Here is a 9,143-nt window from a genome sequence, read left to right as displayed (position 1 = left end):
AGAATTGGCATTTGATTCCACATTATTTGGTCTCTTCTTTCTTGTTTTGCTCCATTGACTGTACCTTCCATCACCAAGGTTGCTCATGATCCAAATGGCTGCCAAAACCCCAACTATTACAGTCTGTTTCACCCAGCAGGAAGAAAAAAGATAGAGAAAATAGAATCCACTCTTATAAGGATACTTCCTAGGTATTGTACATTCGACTTCCATTCATACCCCATTGGCCTGTGCTTACACTGCTACACCTATCAGCATAGGGGATTGGGTACTACACTCTTTATTTCTGATAGCTATGTGCCAAGCCAAAACTTAGGGGCCGCATTATTACAGAATAAGGAAAGAGTAGATATTGATGGATAATCAGCAGTCTCTGCCACAGTGCTCAGCCTAAAGGCAGACATCAGTACACTGTCCATGCGCATATAATGTGGCCTGATATGAGACATGTGCCCAACAGAGATGTGGTATCAATTATTCCTTCTGCAAACAGTATTTATTGAGTCTTTTCTATGTGCCAAGGACCTTTCTAGCTACTAAAAATAGAGCAGTGAACAAAACAAAGTCGCTCTCTTCATTTAGTTATACTCTAGTTTGGAAAGACAGGCAATAAACAAACAATATAAAGTTAAAAATTGATAATTGCTATGAAGAATTGATCTAGAGGAAGGAGTAGACAGTTAAGAAATATGAGTGGGAGGGGATAGCTATTTTAGGTAGGTAGGACATGAATGAACACAACCATGCAGATAGCTGGAAGAAAAGGCACAGGCAGAAGGAACAGTAAGTACAAAGGCCTTGGAGCAGGAGCATGCCTGGAATGTTTGAGAAGCAGCAGGGAATCTGGCATAACTAGAATAAGGGGTGAGGATGAAGAGATAGCCAGAGTCCAGATCATAATGAGGACCAAGTAGTAGATTGGGAATAAGATATTCTTTATTCAGGAGCCTGAAAGCCAAGTTGTGTCCAATTTCCTCAAAATTTCCCCCGTTTCAACAATTTGCCTGGAGGACTCACAAGCTAAGGACTTAGCTTATAATCATACTTAAGTCTATGATATTGACGGATACAGAGAAAAATCAGCAAAAGCAACAGGCATATAGGGCAAAGATTGGAGGAAGCAAGGTGCAAGCTTCCAAGAGTCCTCTTCCAGTAGACTCATACAGGAGATTTTAATCCCTCTAGCAACAGATTGTGAAAGCAGGTATGAAATGCTCTCTATCAGGGAGCTCATTAAAGACTCAGTGCCCAAAGTTTTTATTGAGAATTGGTCACATAGGTAACCCTCTTCCTAGCATATACCAATTTCTGACCGCCAGAAGGAAAGCAGATGCCTAGCATAAACCATATTGTTTATACAAACTGTTTAGGCACAGTGAACCATGCTTATCGTTTAGCAAATGGTCAGAACTCTGCAGAAACCTAAATTCTCAGATGCCAGTCAAGGACACCCTTGCAAACAGATCTTTCTAAGAACAGTAGTCTTGGACCTGTTATTAACTCTTTTCTACATAAAAGCACAGAGAGAGATCTCTCTGAAGCGATGCAGAATATGAGCCAGGAAACTAAACAGAGACTAAGCAGACTCTATGAGTTGGTTCAGTTCAGTCGCTCAGAAGCCATGAGATAAATAAACTGTGGAGTAGCCAGAAGGCAGAAACAACAGCAGGAGGAAGAACCAGAGAACAAAGAAGGCAGATCAAATGAATGGCAGGGAATCTTGTGCAGGAAGAATAAGCACCCTTACATGACGACCACCCCAGTATTCCTTTGCGGAAATGGGAATTACAAGGTGATAAACAGTGCTCTTCATGAGCCCTGATTGTTTTATCAAAAATGATCTCCCATATATTTGCTTCCTAGTTTCCTCTTGTGCATGCGTGTGTACTTAGCCGTGTTCGACTCTCTGTGACGCTATGGGCCATTGCTTGCCAAGCTCCTATAGTAAATGCCCGTCACCAAGACCAGCGTCATGTCTGTGCTCCTCATAACCGGAAAGTGCCTCACTAATACACCTGCTTTTTTAGCCATTCATAGGATATAAGTTAGAGAGAAAATCAATATAGTGATCAAGGGATCACTGGCCAACAGGTTGAAGGACTCAGATTTGTAATATAGCATGAACTACCCCACACCATCACAAAACTATGTTCCAGTTTTATTAAACTACAAAGGTGCTAAGTACACTTTTATCCTTTTAAAATTTTGATCAGGTACTTCACACTGTCCAGAATTCCTGTTTATTTCATCCTCAGAAAATATGTAGCCTGGATGCTGTTCATATCCTCTATGAAGTGTCTCTGACCACTTCTCTATCCACATTCTTGTCTGCCATCTTTTTAAAGAATTCTCCCCTTTGCACTACTCTTTTAGCTACGGCTGTATATTTCTGCAGTAACACTTGTAAAACATCCTATAATTAACTCTTTATGCATCTATCTCTGAAATGAATTAAGTTCCTAGTACCTAGTACTTTGGCCACCTGATGCAAAGAGCCAACTTATTGGAAAAGATCCTGATCCTGGGAAAGATTGAGGGCAGGAGGAGAATGAGGCGACAGAGAATGAGATGGTTGAATTGTGTCACTGACTCCATAGACATGAGTTTGAGCAAACTCTGGGAGATGGTGAAGGACAGGGAAGCCTGGCATGCTTCTGTCCATGGGGTCACACAGAGTCGGACACAACTTAGAGACCGACAACAACCTAGCATGCTGCTGCTGCTGCTAAGTCGCTTGTCATGTCCAACTCTGTGCGACCCCATAGATGGCAGCCCATCAGGCTCCACCGTCCCTGGGATTCTCCAGGCAAGAATACTGGAGTGGGTTGCTATTTCCCTCTCCAATGAATGAAGGTGAAAAGTGAAAGTGAAGTCGCTCAGTCGTTCCCGACTCTTAGCGACCCCATGGACTGCAACCTACTAGGCTCCTCCATCCATGGGATTTTCCAGGCAAGAGTACTGGAGTGGGGTGCCATTGCCTTCTCCACAACCTAGCATAGTGCTTCACAAATGGTAAATTTTTAAATAAATGTGCATTTGGTAAATGAATGAATGAATGAACTAAGAAACAGATGCATTGAGTCACTTATTGAAGAGTTCTGATTCCAGAAGTAATGGACAAGACTCCTTGACCAAGACACTCAGTTCTCAGTTCTCATGCTTGAAACAATAAATATCTATTGGGATGTTTTATTATTTTCCAAAATTATATTGCTTTTGTGGTACATTATTTCTTTGAAGATGTTATTGTTTTATTGATGTTAAATAGCCATTTTAACATAGATTCACATCATTTCCCTAGTGAGGAAGCTTTGAAGTTTTTTTTTTTTTTTAATTATGGGAGGACTTAAATATTTCCCAACTTAAAAAGCATGTGATAAATATACTCAATGTTGTAGTAACAGTATGTTTATACAAGTAAATAAACACACAGAACCGCTCTCCTGCTATGGAAGTACTTCCTATTACTAGTGCCTCATATATGCATGTATATTTTTAAATTAAACTTATCAAAGGGGGGTATTTTAAAGTAGTATTAAGTATCAAAGGGGAATGATTTCAAGCTGTTAAAATCCACCACTTATGGCACTGAGAGTGATTTCCCTAAGAAGTTTTACAATAAAATCAGTTCTAAAAAGCTGATTCATGGTCATAGCAAACATCAAATAGAATCTAAACTGTTACTCTTTTCTCAAAAACTCTTTTGAGTATTGGACTTTTAAAATCCAGTCATATGTTTTTATAGCTTTTCTTTACTTCCCTAGGAGTTAATCAGAATTATCAGAATTAAGGCCTTTGCTTGAATGCTTTGATGACATGTCCTGGCTGGCTGTTAACATGCAGGAGTTAGAGCTAAAAAAAAAAAGTGGATTCCAGAAAGTGAAAACAGATTTTTAAAAATAGCGTAATCTGAAATTAAAGGTAATTAGATTTAATTTTTAATTTCCAACATTAGCCCTCTAAGAGAGGGTTTGCAAAATATGTGTGAATAAGGTAGGGTATTGCCCAATTTGCATGTGTTTTTGTGGGGGTGGAGAGGAAACTAAAATGTTTTGATCATTTTCTTTGTGTCAGTTAACATACACTTTCATTTAATAATTACATACCCGTCTAAAATAGGACCCTGATCCACATTCCACAGATGGGAAAATAAAGCTAGGAGAGAGAAACTCCAGGCCACATAACCACTGCAGAGCAGAAATTTCAACCTAGTTTCTCTGACTCCAGAGTTTGTGTCTCTACCACCCAATATAGGAGGCCAGGTTATCAGATCACAAGATATAAATAGCTCTAATTAAATGTAGCCTATGCTGGATATCATCCCCCAAATGGAATTTTCTGCTTAGAAATTGAATTAAAAAAAAAAAAAATAGAACAGAGGTCAGCAAACTATGACCCCAAACTTGTTTTAGTAAATGACGATGTACTGGAATGGTGCCATACTCATTGCCAAAGGCTGCTTCTAAGCAAGGACAGAGTTGAGTAGTTGTGACAGAGACTACTCAGAGCCCAAAATATTTACTATCTGACCTTTTACAGAAAAACTGTAGCAACCTCTGGAATAGAACCTTTGTCAATCAATATCCCGCGCTGTGTCAGGGAGTGAGGTTCAATGTCCGACAGACACTTGGAAAGCTGTACTGCTAGGCAGGTGCTGGGGAATCTGTGGACTCTTCCCCATCTTGGAGGAAGCATTTTATAAAATGAGTCAATTCTTCTTGCCCTGACCTATTGTCCATCAAGGAATTTCATTACAAAGACTATTCTCTACGTAACATGATAGCTGAAAACATGTACGAAGAAAAACATTAAATAATATCGTTGCTATAAAAATATAACCTTACCAATAAATTAGTAGAATTGAAATAGAAAACTAATACATACAGAAAAACTTTTCAGGTTTGGTTTATGCTGCCCATTCCTGAACAAATTAAATATCTGTAAGGAAGATGACATTACAGTGATTGTTTTTTGTTTTGTTTTGTTTTTCAGCCATGTCAGGAAGGATCTTAGTTCCTCAACCTAGGACTGAACCTGTGCCCCCTGCATTGGGAGCAAATAGTCTTAACCACTGAACCATCAAGGAAGTCCCTGGTGATTGTTTTATACTAATCTTGGCCACCAGTGGCCACCCAACAATAGGACAACTAATCTTAAAGGTGGAATCAAATGGATGTTGACAGACATCACCATATTCACTATAATAAACACGATTTTGTAATGGAGGGTCTACTAAGATATAGCCAAAAAAAAAAAAAAATACAATCCTAATTAAGCATATTGGTTTGTCATTATTACTTGATTTAACTGATCATAAATGACCAGAAATGTTCATCATACAAGTTCAGTGTATTTGCTTGACATTTCTAAAGGGTATTTCTAAAAACTTATGAAATTTACAAAATTGAGAAAAACAGAAAAATTTCATGTATGTTTTTGGCTTCTGCCTGTTCCTCAGGTAGACATGTCATTTTCTATACACAAAATCACATCCTACAAATTACTGCCTTTTCTTTAATTCCATCTTTAATAAAAAATTTAATCTAGTTTATTTTTGAGACAATAACATGCTCACATGATTAAAAAATTTTAAGGTAAATTATCTCTAGTGAGATGTCTTTCCTATCTCTGTCCCCAATCACCCAGTTTCCCACTCCCCTCTACCGCCGAAGTTACCAATGTTTCTATGTCAATACAGAAATAACCTGTGCCTTTATAAGTAAATATGTATATATATTTTTTCCCTCCACCTCTTTTTTTTACAATATTCTACCCCTTGCTTTTTTTTCCTTTATAATATGGCTTGGTGATCTTTTTATCTGATACATAGCTTGCTTATTCTTTTATAGGTCTTAATAATATTCCATTGATGGATGTACTATAATTTATTTGATTAATCCCATGTTGATGGATATTTGATGGGCTTCCCTGGTGGCTCAGATGGTAAAAAAATTTGCCTGCAATGCAGGAGACCCAGGTTCAATCCCTAGGTCAGGAAGATCCCCTGGAGAAGGGAATGGCTACCCACTCCAGTATTCTTGCCTGGAGAATTTCATGGACAGAGGAGCCTGGTGGGCTACAGTCCATGGGATTGCAGAGTCAGATGGATATTTGAGTTATTTTTTCCAATTTTTAGATATTACAAACAATGCTGTAATGTGTAAGCTGAGACATGTCATTTGGGGAAGATATCTATTGAATAAGTTACTGCCTTTTCATTTCACCAAAATTTTATTTTCACCTGATGAACAATTTTTGCACTGGGAATACTCACTAAAACACTTTAATCTCTTGTTTGTTTGGTATAAAAGACTCATTCATGTCTGTCATAGACTGAAATTACTTCCAAATTATACATTCTACATATTCATCTTCACCCAAACTCTGCTGCCTAGCTAAGAACAATCATTTTCTTAGAACTTCACTTGCATTGCCAGAGCTAGCAATTGGGAGACACACAAAATAATAACGCCATTGACTGCCTGTGAAATGAGTTGAGAACAATACCAGAAAGTTGAGACACACATGCCAGGCAGTTTTCTGGCCTTGTTCATCAGCATAACAACTTATTTACTGGCCTCAGAAAACTCCTTTCAGTTCAAGTTGACATCTCAGCAAAGTCTCTTGGTTTGTGGCCCTTCTGGGGAAGTGTGTATATGTCCAAAACTTTGAAAGTTTTTCTTGTCAGAGTTTGTAAACTTATAAGCCCCTGGATTATAAGGAATCTCATTATCAAGGGTCAAGAAAACTAAATGCATTGCTTTCTAGTTACCAGCCCAAAAGCCAATAGACTCTGTGCAAGCCCCAGGCAGTTTATTTAAGGTGGATTATATCACCTTCTTATCAGTGAATGTTTAGTTGGTACCCTCAGGAGCTAAGTGATAGGATCCATAATGACAAAAATTACAATAAAAATACTAGCTAACATTTGCTAATTTTCCACAAAAACTGGAAAATTCTTAAAGAGATGGGAAGACCACACCACCTTACCTGCCTCCTTAGAAATATGCAGGATGGGGAACACATGTATACCTGTGGCGGATTCATTTTGATATATGGCAAAACCAATTAAAAAAAATAAAATAAATTTTTAAAAAATAAAAATAAAAAAAGAAAGAAATATGCATACAGGTCAAGAAGCAACAGTTAGAACTGGACATAGAACAACAGACTGGTTCCAAATTGGACAAGGAGTACATCAAGGCTGAACACTGTCACCCTATTTATTTAACTTATATGCAGAGTACATCATGCAAAATGCCAGGCTGGATAAAGCACAAGCCAGAATCAAGATTTCCAGAAGAAACATTAATAACCTCAGATATGCAGGTGACACTACCCTTACAGCAGAAAGCAAAGAGAAACTAAAGAGTCTCTTGATGAAAGTGAAAGAGTGAAAATGCTGGCTTAAAACTCAACATTCAAAAAAGAAAGATCATGGCATCCAGTCCCATCACTTCATGGCAAATAGATGGGGAAACAATGGAAACAGTGACAGACTTTATTTTCGTGGGCTCCAAAATCACTGTGGATAATGACTGCAGTCATGAAATTAAAAGACGCTTGCTCCTTGGAAGAAAAGCTATGACCAACCTAGATAGCATATTAAAAAGAGACATCACTTTGCCAACAAAGATCCATATAGTCTTACCAGTGGTCATGTATGGATGTGAGAGTTGGACTATAAAGAAGGCTGAGTGCTGAAGAATTGATGCTTTTGAACTGCGATATTGGAGAAGACTGTTGAAAGTCCCTTGGACTTCAAAGAGATCCAACCAGTCTATCCTAAAGGAAATAAGTCCTGAATATTCACTGGAAGGACTAATGCTGAAGCTGAAACTCCAATACTTTGGCCACCTGATGTGAAGAGCTGACTCATTGGAAAAGACCCTGATGCCAGGAAAGATTGAAGGCAGGAGGAGAAGGGGATGACAGATGATGAGATGGTTGGATGGCATCACTGACTCAATCGACATACGTTTGAGCAAGCTCCAGGAGTTGGTGATGGACAGGGAAGCCTAGCGTGCTGCAGTACATGGTATTACAAAGAGTTGGACATGACTGAGTGATTGAATGAAAACATTTATTGAGCATTCACTATGTGCCTACCACTATGCTAAGAGCTTTACAGCATTCTTGTTTTTGAGTTCAGTTCAGTCACTCAGCAGTGTCCAACTCTTTGCAACCCATGGACTGCAGCACGCCAGGCTTCCCTGTCCATCACCAACTCTCAGAGCTTGTTCACACTCTGTCCATGAGATTTCCCAGGAAAAAATACTGAGTTGGGTAGCCATTCCCTCCTGCAGGGGATCTTCCTAATCCAGGGATCAAACCTAGGTCTCCTCATTACAGGCAGATTCTTTACCATCTGAGCCACCAGGGAAGCTCTCTGAAAGAGGGAACACTGTAAATGGAACCAGGTTTTATAAATCATTTTGCTTGATGTTATCATATTCTTTACAGGACACCATTTTAATGGGGGAGCCCTTTGGATGCATTGTAAAGGTGGGGATAGACTGCCACCAACAAGAAAGCACTGACACACAGTAAAAGTTCAGTTTGCCTCAGAGTAGTCTCTGGAATATGATCACCACCATCACCCCTGTCCCAGTTTTATGCCCCAACCTGCCCACACACCGCCCCCCGCCCCGCCCCACCCCCCACCCCCAGCCTTACAAAGCATCCGAAAAGCAAAGGCCGGGATAGATTTTTTGACTCTGCATTGTTATAATAAATAACTTTACTTAGTGGTTCATTAATTATTGACATGCTCAAGGATCAGTAATTTCTAATCAATGCATCAGACCATCTTTAGTTGCTTATGGATTTTTATGAAGGGTGTTTAGTACTATGCCTTTATTCCCAATCAGCTCTAAAAACAAGTTTCATAGCAATTCCTTTTTCAAAAGAATCTTCTTAAGAGTTGATTGTGGGTCTTTAAGCATAGACTGATGGCTATCTCTCACAGAGGTATAAGTTATCAAGGCCTAAAACCACTCAGACTAAGGAAGACCCCTGAGTAATTGTTGTAAGGGGTGGGCAAGTGAAGTGGGCTGCCTAAAAGTGTGGGTCAAACAGTTAATTACACAGTTTAGCCAAGAGTTAAACAAAAAGCAATCTCACTCTCTTTGATCTGTATCCAG

The sequence above is a fragment of the Bos taurus genome, chromosome 2, assembly GCF_002263795.3.
Source record: "Bos taurus isolate L1 Dominette 01449 registration number 42190680 breed Hereford chromosome 2, ARS-UCD2.0, whole genome shotgun sequence".
NCBI classification, from domain to species: domain Eukaryota; kingdom Metazoa; phylum Chordata; class Mammalia; order Artiodactyla; family Bovidae; genus Bos; species Bos taurus.
Note: the sequence above shows the minus strand (reverse complement) of the source record.